The sequence below is a fragment of the Lagopus muta genome, chromosome 12, assembly GCF_023343835.1.
Source record: "Lagopus muta isolate bLagMut1 chromosome 12, bLagMut1 primary, whole genome shotgun sequence".
Classification (NCBI taxonomy): domain Eukaryota; kingdom Metazoa; phylum Chordata; class Aves; order Galliformes; family Phasianidae; genus Lagopus; species Lagopus muta.
In genome coordinates, this window is record NC_064444.1 from 15,446,546 (window position 1) to 15,461,031 (window position 14,486).

A 14,486-nucleotide genomic window follows, 5' to 3' on the forward strand; every position below is an offset into this window, starting at 1 on the left:
CCTTGTTAAGGGTTTCAATAACCTACATGTAAAAATGTATTCTTTGAGATCCCTGTATTCTGAGCAGTACCTGCATACTTCCAACAGCTTGCAGCCACGCCATGCTCCCACAACCAGGAGATAAGCAATGGCAGTTCTGAAACTGAAAGCTGGAAGACAACTTTTGCTTGTCTATTTTGAATACCTGTTGGATTTGGAAACAATACATTTCCTTGTATAAAACTTCAGTACTTAAAAGAATAATTAAAAGAAACATGCTATAATCCACTGTAACCTATGTACTGTAATTAATCCACTTTAAGTCGTGTTCAAACCATACATGTGTGTATGCTTGCAACTGGTACCAACAGTACCCATGCCACACCAAAACGCCAATTCCAATTAATTCAGGAACAGAAGGCATGGACAAAATAAGCTTCACGATGATGTATAGCATTTTAATAAAGTAATGGCGTTGCTTATAGTAACATCCACATTTTAATGCATTTTTCCCTAATCTTACCTCCTACTGTCAACACCATCAATTTCAGCAGTGCTCCTTCCCCCATCTCTTTCAGCATCAAAATGCGGTCCTTCTAGTATCATTATTATCAACCTGAGCAAACTAAATGTGAAAAGGTGCCACTAATAGGACAGCTTTTGACATCACATCTTGAACCAGAATAAGCAAACAGGCAAGTCAAATCTTCAGGGTCAAGCTTTGAAGTCAATTTTCTGACCCGGGAAATCATGTTCTGTGACAGTGATGACAAACGGTGCACACAGGCCTTGTATAAATATGTCTCTGAACGTTGCCTTACAAACAGTCACCATCTCACTGTAGCCAACCAGGAACAGAAAAAGATGGGGAGTCTGCACTTAAAACATTGTGACGCACAGTAGATGCTTAAACAAAAAAGCTCAAGTTTAAAACTGTCTACTTCTTGTCAGGTAAAAAAACCAACAAGAATAGAACAAAACAGAGGTAATTAAAAAAGCCCAAACAAAACACACACGTACACCTAATTCTCAATTAACCTTCGACATCTAAAGAGATTCTGAGAACAACTTAATGTACACACAGTGCAAGCATTCTATTTGGACCCCGATGCCTAAAGCGCTCTCTAGCAAAGCTTTCTAGGCACAGGACTGAAAAGACATCGTTTATTGATTTCAAAATCTAACAGACTAATTATATATTTGTAGATGACTTGACAGATTTACAAAACCGCTATATGATTTTATAATGGAACATGCTCGCGTTAATCTCCATCTATGGAGATAGCTGGAGGGGGCTGACCTTTATCTCATATTTAAAACACAAGCAATAACTGAAATTCATTTTCAATTTATTTTCCAATCATATAAAAAGAGGGGGAAAAGATTACTTTATTGAATCTCTTTAGCTGGTAAAAGGTTGGAGACGCACAGTCTTGATGCCTTCCAAGAAGCTATGGGGACGGTCTATAGGGAACAGACTTAATCGAATAAACTAATCTTTGCTGTGGAGATTAAGTAGATGGCTACAGCAGCGGAGTAACAGCAGAATGCAAAGTATCAGCAGGACCATCAGCTGCCACAGAGGTGCTGTAGGCACTAGGAGAGCTTCCCCGTTGGGCCCGCCCTACTGATCCTGCAAATTTGGTAAACTTGATGGAAATTTAATAATGCTGCAGCATTGCTTCTGCCTGCTGAGCAAACAGCCTGGTGCTGCAAGGCGCATCTGGGATAATTTAGCTGGGCTTTCTGGAAGATACAGTAACTGCTGCTACTCCAGCCTGGGGCCTTTAAGCTGAAGAGAGCATATACAGTGCACATCCTCAACGTAAATACTATCTGGAGGTAAGGATGCATTTCAAAGCTGCTCCCGACAGTTGGTAAAGTGCCTTACTTTGCAAGCACATCTTTTCACACAGTCTTTGATTCCCCATGCCAATACACACATGAAGAACTGATTTAGGCTGGGCTAGAATCTGTCATGACACATGACTAACATATTTCTGCACTTTTATGTTGGCTTAAATAAAACCCCGTTACTGTGCTGGGTTTCTTGTTCCTCCGGTCTCTTCCATTTAGCACTCCGAACTGGAAATCCCAACTAATTACAGGCTACATTTCTGAGGAAATGGCAGAGATGGCACCCTCTCTCTGCAGCGAGTATATTTTTATTATGGCTTAGAAGCAATCCAAAACACACACTGTTCCTGTGTTTTAGGCCTGGCAATGAAAAGGGAAGCAAACCCGAGCAGGAGCTATCCAAGTTTCAATGTATACAACGAGCTTATTTAACAATCATGAAAAGAAACATTTCAGAAACAATTACTGCTGCCTTTGAAACCTGCAACTTGAAAGGAAACCACCATCGCTCTGCTGCTTCCAGCTGCTCACAGGGCAAGCAGAGCTCAGGGATGGGAATCAGCTGGGATGTGCAGGGCTACACAGGGACTGCAGCTCTAATGGGCCATCCCCAAAATATTGCTGTTACAGCTAATAAAAACTGTTGCCTAACGCTTTGACCGCAGACTGTCGGAGCTGGGGTGGAGTGAGGCTGAGGAAAGGATGCGTGCCAGGGGCAACGCCTACCGCTGAAAGCATCTGAGGGAAGCTGTACTGTGCATTACTTCTGGAGGTGACAGTCTTACTCAAATAAGATTTATAAGAGAATATGAAAAAGATTGTAAACTTCTAGTGTCCTGCAATTGGAGTTTAGCAACAAAAACTCTACTTGGCCAACAAGACGGCAGCTATCAACGTGAAACGTCCCCTGCCTTGTCCTTCCTAAGCACAACTGCAACAGGGCAGGAATTAGGAATATTTTTCACGGCTCCCATCAACTCCTTTTGTCAGATGCTATCCATGCCTACTTCTGTTTTGACTCTCTCCCATCCCAACCCTGTTTCAAAACAAGCAGGTGACTTTGGACTGCCAGTCAAGAACAGCTATGAAGGTTACTATGCTAACAAGCTGTAGCTCCAGCACGCAGCAGCGTGCGCCCACGGGGCACAACTTACAGTAGGACCTTTCGCACACCAGACCAATCTGTGCCAGCACTTCCACCTTGTCTCTTTGGTCCCCTGGGCACCCTGAAGCAGGGCCACAGATCACAGAGCCCACAGGTGCCTCCAGCCTGCCCCTGCAGCCACCTGGGCTGCAACAAGGACCACGGGCAGACCTCATTGTAAACATCCTGCTCCTCCTGCAGCAGCAATCTCATTCCAAAGATGGAGCAAAACCAACAGCACTTTGAAGACAAAGAGTGGGTGTGGGATGACAAAATCTCATCAGATTGAAACAACATGGGTGTAGTGTGGCCTGGACAGCTTGTAAACTGTGTTTGAGACAGAAAGCTTTTAGTACATCAACATGAAGCCCAATCCAATTGGAAGTTGCACCCCTGAATATTTTCAGAGCAAAACTAACACAGCCCCACCATCTCCGTTCTGCCTCCACAACATCAAATGGTCTCCAAAATGACAGCGTGTCGTGCTTGGAGAGGAAAACAGAGGAGCAGTTCCTTGCAGCCACCCTGTCACCAGCCTTTGAGGACCCAACTCCAAATAGGCTGCAGTTACTCTTCTGGCATCACAGCAGATGTAACCTTTATGGCACACAACAAGTATGAAGATATGTAATAACAAATTAATACAAGCCAAAGAGTAGATGTCAGGAACAAGTCTCAGGGGGTTGGCAGGCGCAGCTCAAGTGGGACGGGAACTAAAATTGCTTACACAACCACCAGTAAGCTCAAGCTGTGCTGATTAGTTACTGTTCCATCAAATGGGTCCTTTTGACCAACTTCTGTTAGCTCATCAATATTTTCTTTATTAGAAAAATTAGATGGGTTACAATGCTATTGGTAGGATTAGCTATAACCTACAGAGATAATGGTTTTCTATGCTGATGACAATGTGATCACTGTGCGAGTTAAATGACCTCTGCCCCTCGCCCCCATGAGCTGTGCAGTGAAAGAACACATTTAAGAGACAATTATGAGGTTAATTTCCTTACTTGAATGCGGGACATTGTTATTACCTGGAGGCAGGTCTAATAACAGGAGCACAGCATCAATGTGAATAAAATAGGAAAGAAGCTAGCTGGTGGGCTCTGTGCTCCTTATTAAAGGGGTAAAGCTTGGCTATAAATTAAAAAAAAAAAAGCATTTAAACAGCACAGAGCTATAAAAGGAAGGACAAGCAGAAATATCTGTGGAAGCACAATTATTCAAAAACAAGAAATAAGAAATGGAAAACTACTGGTCATAAGTGGTAAGAAAGAACTAGCTGTGGATAATGTGCAGACTGAGGAGCCTATTGTCACACTGCAGCAGCATGCTGCCTATCAGCATGCAGAGGGTGAGAGACCAGGAGCTCCACACAGCGTGCAATCCAAGGAGGCAAGAGTAAAACAGGACTCATTTGAGTTCCCAGAAGCATTCACAGCAGAGCAAGAGCCACGCTCCAAAATCTTGAGTCCCAGCCTTAAGCACTTGGCCTCTCTCAGCTGGAGGGGCTATCCCCACTTGGCATCAATCTTCACACTAAGTGAAGCCATGCACAAGGAACTGGAGACGATCAGCATGAAGCACAGCTGCCTACTTCTGATTAAGAAAGTTAAAGCAGTGACATCTCACCTGAAAGCACAAGTCCAGTTGCTAGGTGTGGAAGGGCTTCCGCTGCAGGCCCAGTTTACTGCTGAGGAGGCATGAATGGCATGGCAGCTTGGCATAAGCCAGGCACAGACGCAGCTCTTGTTTCTGTAACTGGAGTGACCATCTGAGCTTGCAGGAAGCTGCTCGCTCACAGAGCAAAACCCTCCTGCTATCAGAACCTGCTCACACACCTATGTGCCCCAGTGCTCTCTTCTTTCTACTCACAGTCCCTCCATCACCTGCACAGAGGATGAATTTTCTATTTAGGAGCAGAAAGAAAAACGAGAGACACTAAAACAATAGTCCCACACACTCTGGGATCTCTACAGCACAGCCACAAGGTTTCTTGCTGCTGTCACTATCTGTTTATTGCCAGGGAAAGAGCAAGGGATTGCTCTTGCTTTCTGCTGATGGCCTTCTATCCCCCAGGGGAGACAGCAAAGACTAATCTGGAAGATTAGCGGGCTACAGACCTGGCAATCACAAGCTCCTACTCTGCCTGCAGCACGCTTGGACCGAAGGTTTGCCTGGCAGGGAATTCTGATCCCACACATTTTCCATCAGGCCCTGAAAGAGTGGAATTCCACAGAGGCAAAGATCTGCACTTTAGTCATGGAGACAAGCAGCATTCATTTCCTCCTGAGCAATTCCACACTGCTACATAGGTTGAAAGCAAAGGTTGCCATCTTCCTCAAAGGGCCCCAAAGATCTCTAAGTCCTTTACTTGCCTTCAATGGAGAGCATACGCTTGTTTCTGCAGAGCCGGGTGCATCCTCCCAAAGGGCACGTTTCCATTTCGCCCCATGTGCAGGAGTAATGCTGTGCCCCAGCAGAGAGAGCCATGTAACCCAGCTGGCACTGCTGCTCAGGCAGCCAGCAAGCACCTCAGCTCGCTCTCCTCACCACAGCAGAACTGTCAGCACAATATTCCCCTAAAAGAAGGCCTGACAGACTCCTCTGGCGACAAAACTCCAACTGGGACACACATTGGCTGTCATTACCTGCAACTCCACGATATACTGAGAAATCAGAGTGCCTTCTGAAGCAAAATGGTGCATTAATGGTGGCCAGGGCACTGCTTTGAGCTGGGAAACTGCAAGTTGAATGTTCTCTTTCCCACATAAACTGTAACTCTGGCAAATATTCTGATACCCCTGGGGTTCTCTGTGCTCTGGTACTCACCCAGGTGACAAATACCAAGTGCAGATCAAATCTAATGGACAACTACTGCAAAACTCTGTGCTGAAAAGTCACAACCCAACTTGAAATGCTCATTCTCATGTCTGCAGCAACAACTACCCTCTGCAGATTTGAACACCGTACAAAATAAGCTCTAAACATCATTCCTGCCTTCTTAATGAAGAAATCTTCTCTCCCCTTATTAACACAGCAAAATAATTTCAAGCATAGCTCTAGAAAATCATCTATTATTAGTAGTTCAGGATGTATTTTTGTTCTAAGCTGTACGTATTATTACAAGAAATTAATGTAAATGTAAAAATTAATTTTACACCAGAACAAAAGCTTTTAATGCATAAGAAAAAAAAGCTTTGTTTTCCTTTTAACTCTATATTCATGTACTAAGCACATTTATCTTTGATCTGCAAATTCTACAAAGGCAAAAGATCAACACAACGAATATTCAGAAAATGTGAGTGTGCACAGAGGTTTTTCCTTACTGTTCTAGCCCTTCAACAGGTATTAGTTTAAGTGGGTTTTACTGTCTTATTTTACAGACATTCCAGTAGAAAATAGAACGTTTAAATATGCAAGCTTTAGCTAATCCTCCAACACACAGCCTATGGACTTGGCAGGATTATCCCTTATTATAACACGGTTAGAATTGATACAAAATTGCAGTTTAAGATTAAACACAACAATTTCTAAAAATGCATCTCCCTGCATTTTCCATTTTATCCTGTGAAAATATCTAATATCCCAAAACGTTCCTCTAGGACTCCCAGACAACAACTGGTATAGAAGTCTAACGCCGATGTATTTGTGCAGCATTTACCTGCTAAGCACTCGCTATACCTGATGCTCAACACTCCTCCTTCCTTCAACCTAAAGCAAAGTTACTGGGCTAAACAACAGCATACTTAAATGCAGTTTCAGATTTGTTAGAGCAAACCATCACACAGAGCAACAGTATTTTATTGTCTGCACGTGGACATTTCCAAGCTGCTATACTATGGGTAAGGCAATCCTCACCTCCTTCCCTGCCATCCACTGCTCAATTTCTTGCCCCATGTAATACTGCTAGTTAGGGATCCACACTGCAGCTTCATTTGCATCCGCTGGCTATGCTAAATGAGCCGCCTAACAGATGGGGATCTAATTGCAGACCTGTTGTCTGGACATTGTTAACAAATACAGAAGTAGCAATATACAGAGCTTTTTGGAACAGAATTTGGGCTGGCAGCAGGGGAACTCCAGTTAATTACCAACATCTGAATCTCTTGTTTAATGCAGGCAAAAACAAAAACTGAGGAACTCAGACTGAGGAGGACTGAAAGCTGATCAGAAGAATGGCAGCTATTACATCACCCAGAGCACCTATTCGAGATGACAACTCCATCTCCATGCAGTGCAAGAGTCCATCTTTATGGAAGTATATTCCATTGAGAAAATGAGGCAATAGGTGCAAAAGCCAGCCAAAGAATGCATAGCTTGCAAAAAAACCATCTTCCTGGAAGAATACAAAAACAACCCTGGGCATAAATAACAGTATTAGCATTAGCTTTAACAGAGCAGCAACAGACAAGATGGAGCTCATTCTCTGAGCTTGCTCTAAGCAGGCAGGTAAAGTTGCCTGCAGAAAGCCTTGAAATTACCCAAATCTGTAAATTAGTTTGACATTCTGTTTGCTAAAGGAAGAGCAGTTGCTCTTGTAGAAAATCATTTCTGCAGTTTTCACTGCACCTCCTCCAAATGCTGAAAGAGAAACAAAGACTATTGTGATGTTTGCAAACCACCCAACGCACCCTCACTCATTTCATTGTACTGAAAACAGACGCTGCTTCTCAATGGTATTACTCTATCCCAATTGCTCTCTTGAGGTTGCCAATTACACATTTCCACGACTGCCTTGACCCTCTCATTGTTTAATAGTTTGCCTTTCCTGCAGATTTATGTATTTTTAAGTCGGGGAGCTCGAAGCAAACAAGGCCAGCATCCATCTCTGTTCCAGTGTTTATGTGCTTTTATGCAAAAGGCCTATCAGGAACCTGCAACACCATGCAGTTCTCTACTATGCAAGAAGCACCTTTAATCAATTGAATTTTTTTTTAACCTTTGACAGATCGCATTTTGATGGGTGACAGGTAATAGAGCCTCGTAAGAGAACAATGCAGAGCTGGCATTTAACAAATCCAGCAGTCTAGTTATCATTTCCTTTTCCCTTCCTCAGTGTTGTCATTGAGAAAAACACATTGTTTCCATGGAATTAGAAACTGGATCGCCAAGATCTCCCTGAATGACCGCTAGACAACAGATGAAGGGCCTGATGCTGACACAGTGGTAAAATGCCCCACTGGTGCCTACAGATGTCAGCTGCATTGGAGCTATGGAGGAACCCAAAGGCTGACAAGCTGTGCACCGGTTTGCGTGCCTACATGGAATGCCTACAACCATTTTGCTTCCTTACTCTTGCCCTTTCTTAACACAGCTTACAATATTATACACGTATCTTTCTCATTTTAATTAAAGAGTAATTGCTGTTAGATCTCATTCCTCAACACTGCATTTAAGCGACCACCTTTCAGGCACCTGTGGGATAGAAGATGGCCAATGCATTCAGGTGACAGAAGCAATACCAGGCAGTCATGTGACATGTCAGAAAACAGCTGTTTTCATGAGCGGGTTTCAGCTTTAAAGACCATTTTGGTCAGGACCACTCCACCCAGATCAAGACCCATTTGCACAAAACAACCCAATGATTCAGATAACGCCACAAGGCAATGTCATGGTTTAAAAACAAGAAATAGAGACACTGGACTTGAGCCAAAGCCTTTAGAGTCAACAGAAACACGGAGATCGTGCTATAGACATAACACCTTCCGTTGCAGCTATCTTCTCTGCAGCTTATGATCTGTAGCTCACAAACCTACTGGACTGGCCTAAGAGAAAAATACAGTCCAGAGATACAGGCATTACAACATTAGAATTAGGACAGTAATCAATTACAAAGACAAAATAAAACCGAGTTATTACCAAATTAGATGAGTATTCGCTGTAAAAGACATGCATACTAGATAAGAAAGGAATAACCTGCATCAGTTTCTTAAATAATCATTAAGATTTGTCACTAAAAATATATTTTGTTATCCAGCACATTTCATTTAGTTTGGCTAACCCTACTTGGTTTTAATGAGCTTTCCTAAGCGCAGGGAAAATGAATTCTGTCACAATTAAGAGAAATTTTTATTTCTTTGCTTGTGTGGCTGAAGTCCCTATTCTCAGCAGTACTTTTGCTCTTTCATTTTTATATTTCCCGAATACTTCCTCCTTTTAAAAGTAATCCATTTCTTTATTGCCCCTTTTTGAGCTCAGGCATGCTGCGTGCATTTGAGTGATGAAGATGAGGTGGATTGGAGGTGTTTGGCTTTGTAATTTCATCCTTGAATTTTGTGATTACTAACAGGACAACTTTTTTAATTTGCTCTTTTGTCTCGATTCCCCTGGCTGACAATCTGCTCTGTGAGCTAGGCTTTTTAATCAATCACCTAGATAATCAAATGTCACTGGCTATCTGCTCCGTGTAATTACTTTTGCAATTAAAAATCAACCTCAAGTTGCCTCATCTAATTAGAGGGATGGGCAGATTTTCATCGAGATTGATTTTTTAATAAATATTGACTTAAAATGCCATAATCTCATCATATTCTTTCATTTTCTTTGTACCAAAAATCAAACAAATGGAAGAATTAACAAGCAGAATGATTCATAGGACTTCAAAGGCTTTTGCTAGTTCAGACATACAAAATTGTGCTATACAGAAGCCTAGCTTATCTCAGTCTAATAACACTCAAAAGCTCCCACCTTTTATTAGAAAAAGAACAAAGCAGTTGCATCATCATGTATTCCGCTTTCTAAATTAATCTAAATTAAATGAATAAACTCTCAGCTATAATTACGTGGCCTACGTATGACAAAAATATTGCAGAGATTTTGCTGAATTACTCTGTAAATATTCTGAAAACCATTTACTTCAAATAAATCACAATATTGGGATTTTGCTGCCAACACCTACCTAGAGACTGGCCTTTTGTTTTCCTTCCCTAAAGAGGAGTTAATTGAGGATGCCTATTATCACCCTATCAGTAAGAGAAACACTGCCATGTATTCCATCGTGCAGTACCAAAACCCACCAATCAACACCACAACGTGGTCTGCAACAAACAGCCACCGAGAGGAGTGGTAACCTAGAAAGAGCTGAAAGCCTACTTTTGCAGGGAGCAAGGGAAAGTATTTTTGAATCTGTTCAAATATTAATTGTCAGATCTGCAGAGCAGCCTGGAAGGTGTCTCTAAGAATAGATACCACTTTCTTTCTCTCATTCCTGACATAGACTCATTTGCTGCCTGACCTTGAACACCACACCTTCCTGGATGCAGGGAGGTTCCAGCAGGAGGAATGGCTCGGGGAGGCATCCCACTGCCCATGCTGCAAGCACATCATACATGGAAACCCCAGCTCTTGAGAGGGATGGGCCTGCTTCTCTCCCACCCCCTTGGGAGCTGCAGGACTTGGGCAGACCTTTCTTGTCAGAGGGATGCCCAAGTTTTGCCTGCCTTGTTATCACTATGCTTGCTGTGGCTTCCTGACACCTCTCAGGAATTCATCCATACATTAAGGATACAAAGATACAGATGGCAGTGAGTCAACCACGAACACAGGAGGAAAAAATTGTGCTTATCAACAGCATATGAATATTACATCTTATTTGCTAAAGAACCTCGTTTGTTTAATAGTTACTCAGATAAGCTCTTAATGTATGCATGTACCTCAGCGATCCTGATCTCTACGAAGTAGTTATTACTGCTTTAAGCGACTGAATAAACTCTAAATGTACTATTCTATTCAGATTATAATGAGGGAACAGGATACCATAATTACAGTAGCTGAAGGAGTATGCCATACTTCATACTGCAGCCAGGCACAGTATACAGCATTTCCACTGGAAACATTAGTAGCTAAAGAGCGCTCACAATAACTGTTGAGATACTCATTAACCTCTGATTTGCTACCATAAGACTATATAATTAAGAGGTACTTTCAGCAGACATCCTCTCAAGGTATTTTCCACCAGAGCACACGGAGGCCTTAGCTACAATACCGCTTCTGAAGTGAAACACTCAGCTCCTTGTTCCATCCCACTGAGGGGGAGCGATCCCAAACCACGAGAACAATAACCATCAGATACCGAGGGGGATCAAGTGGGAGGAGAGAATATAATCCAGGACATTTTAGATTAACTGCCTGAAGTCACTAACGATTAAAGTAGTGCTACCAGTCTGATAACAACATCACAAGCTCTTTATTGTGAATAACAATACTGTGTTTGTATTGAGCAAAACAGCACTGGCAGCTACGTTGCCAATATATTGCCAATATATTTATTTTTGTTTCGCAGCCAACAACACTAAAAGTAATTCAGTTGGGAAAAATAACTCCACAAATGTCCTCAGTCGTGTGATATGAGCTAGAGATGCACTGCCGAGCCAGCTCCCTGTACTGACGGTCAGTTCCACCCCCCCCCCCCCCCCCCCCCCCCCATTTCCCAGCTCTCCTGATGGGCTCAGCTCCTCATACGTTCTGCCCGGCACCTATGGTCTCCCTACTGGTCACTCAATCTCACCCTGCGGAGCCCTGAGAAACAGCCAGATAAGAACTCAGGCAGGGAAATGGGACTTTCAGGATATCTGTGAGCCATTTGGTTCTGTTTATTTGGGGAAGGGAAAGTAGATACTGATCTGGCTCTTGGCTTTGGTAGCAGATGTGAAAGTCACATGCAAATATCCCTTCTCTCTCCCTCCTGCTAACAGAGCACAAAGGACATCCATATTTCCAAGCACTGCAGCAGGCCAGGGAAATTCCATCCTCTGAAGGGACGGGCTGGAGAGCGGTGCACGCTCCTGATGCAAGAGGAATTCCTTATAAGGGCTTCCTCTATTATTTCAGACCAGAAGCCAAATATTTCCTATTTACTTTGTTCCTAAAAGGGAAAATACCACCACTAAACTGCAGCATCACATACAGCCCGTGACTCCGCCACCACTCTTCGAGTAGCACATAAATCTGGCCCAAATCACATACATACCTGAAGTTCTACCACCAGGAAGAAGAGCAGGAAGGACCTGATCGGAAGAAACATTTCTTACTAGTCCAGATAACTCATCTACTGGAAACAAGATAAATATCATCCCTCAGAGGCATTACCAAACACCTTCTCCAGTGTATCAATACCCTGTCCTCTCACACAAGCATTTGCGTAGAAAAGCTGGGTAACATTCAGAAGTATATGAGAGAGCTTAAAAAGTCCCCTTTGCAGGGTGAGGAAGACTTAAAGGACTGCAGGTTCTATCGCTCCTACATCTTTAAGCACTGAAACACTCTGAGAATAGCTATCGCACAGATGGGGACATCCAGCCCTGTCAGATGTGACCGAGTTCACTTCTAAACAGAAAGCACAGCAACACATGGCAAGCCTGCAGGTAAGCAGGCCCACCTCGCAGGTAATTAGGCCAGACAGCAGATAGCTGTGCTACAGTTACACATGCCTCTGTCCCAGCACATGTTCCCACATACTGCGCAGGCAAGTTCCGCATGCAGTGTGCATTTAATATTTTCACACTGAAAGAAAATTCCATGATACCTCTTCAGTGTATAGAATACAGGAGCTACGTGGGTGATTCTTCTAGAATTTAATAGAAATGCCCGAACTTTTCATTGAAAACAAAACCATTACAGTTGTGAAGTCCCACTTTCACCTCCGACAGTGATGTCCTTGACAAGCTCTAAGAAAGGCACCTTCCTGGTGTGCTGCAGAGCCATGGGGCTCAACAGCTATAAAGGGAATGTTACGTAAAGGACTTAATTTTCTTGCAAATGGTGATGGTGATAACACTGTAATTTCTCTCAACAAGGCAGCTTTCTAATATAATAAACTTATGGCAAAATAGAAAAGGGAGATTAAGAATTGTTTTACATTCTGTGGTATAAGATTTCTAGTTATATTAGCATTTTGAGGAGGATTTATTTGGAGATTGAGGATTAATTCCCATGAAATCATTATACAAATTTCAAAATGTCAACTACTTTGATAGAGCTTATGATTGTATCTTCTTATTTTGACAGGCAACTGTGTAAAACAACTTCTGTGTGGAAGCGGCACAGAAATAAAGCAAGGACGGGATAAATAAAGACAAAATGATCCTCACAGGTTTCCCAATCAGCTGTCTTTTTATTCTGATTACTTGTAGGACAGAGCAGTAATAGACATTTTCCTTTGCACAAAATAATAAGAGCGGTACTTATCGCTTGTTGCCTACAGCTAGTGGCAAAAGGAAATTAGAAAAGTCCAATGAAGCTGAGTAGTAATTAATCATCATACAGTGGGGCCTGTCAAATCAGAGGGGTCTTTCCAGCTGATAATGCTGCCCACCACACTCAGACTGATAGAAATTAGAATTCCTTTTCCTCTGGCAAAAACCAAAAAGAGTAGAGTTAGCACAGCGACTGCCTGACCCATTTATTGGGATGCCTGCACCGAGTTCGCCACCAGACAAAATGGATGAAACACCACTCACCCCTCAAGGCAAAAAATATATAAAGAATACCAGTTAGAAGGCCTGCCTGGAAAGAATAAACAGCACTTCAGTACTGTTTTTTTAAATGCTAACATTTAAACCTCGGTTAAGGGAGAAAGATTCTTTTTTTCCAAAACAAACTTATTTTCTCCTGTGCAAGAAGGAAGCACCAGAACTCACAACAGAAAACTCATACTCTTCTCACACGAAATAAATACAGCATGAACACCCTATTTCTTTTACAGATAGGCAGACTCAGCACTCCTGGTGAACAATGAATAATCAGGAGAATTAGAGCTTACTTCTTCCCAATGAAGCTAAAAGAGATTTGCCACTGACTTTAATAGAAACGCTATTAAGCAATGATTAAAGAGGACCTAATTCCAAGGCACAAGCCACCTTACACATGCATTTCCCTGCAGATGGTCCATGTGGAGCCCAGCCTACAACCATGAGCAGCACGCAGACACGCCATGATCAACACAAAGCAGACAAAGTCCTGTGGACAACACACACGGAAGCACCACATCCCCTACCCAGCTCAGGCCACCAAACAGACCATCTCACCACAAAGGTCCATTTCATCTCCCTACCCTACCTACAATCCAGTCTTTTTCCAAGACTTGTAGAACTAACAACCACTCACCCCTCCGGTGCTCTCTTTTCTTGCTGCTGCAGCCATCTCCTCACCAAGAGCTCTGAACCACCAACGGGTGTGCTCTCAACAGAGCTTACAAAGGGCTGAAAGAAGCAGCCACCTGCCAGCCCCTCCCACTCTAATCAGCCCTGATTGCCTTCACCTGGCATTGCCACCCCCCAGATGCCAGGAGCTCTGCATCAGCACGTCCAGCTTCCAAACCCACCTGCTGAAACCAGGAGGATCTGGTGCAAAATAACTACTGTAGAAGGACCTTTTCAGAGCACAGATTGGAGCAGGCCAAGAGCCTCAGCTGAAAGAGAGAAATGTAATTACGACCACCATGTGGAACAAGTGTGCAGAGTCCTGCTCTTATCCTGCTTCTCCATTAAGACCAAAAGAAAGAGGACTA

General features: G+C 42.9%; 1 long non-coding RNA gene across 1 annotated transcript in view; it reads right to left on the minus strand.

The window, feature by feature from the left end:
- Nucleotides 1-14,144, minus strand: part of LOC125699409 (uncharacterized) — a 52,521-nt gene extending 38,377 nt beyond the window's left edge. The window contains exon 1 of the long non-coding RNA XR_007379547.1: nucleotides 14,084-14,144. This is a non-coding gene — a long non-coding RNA (uncharacterized LOC125699409). The remainder of the gene's footprint in view (nucleotides 1-14,083) is intronic.
- Nucleotides 14,145-14,486: the final 342 nt, after the last annotated feature.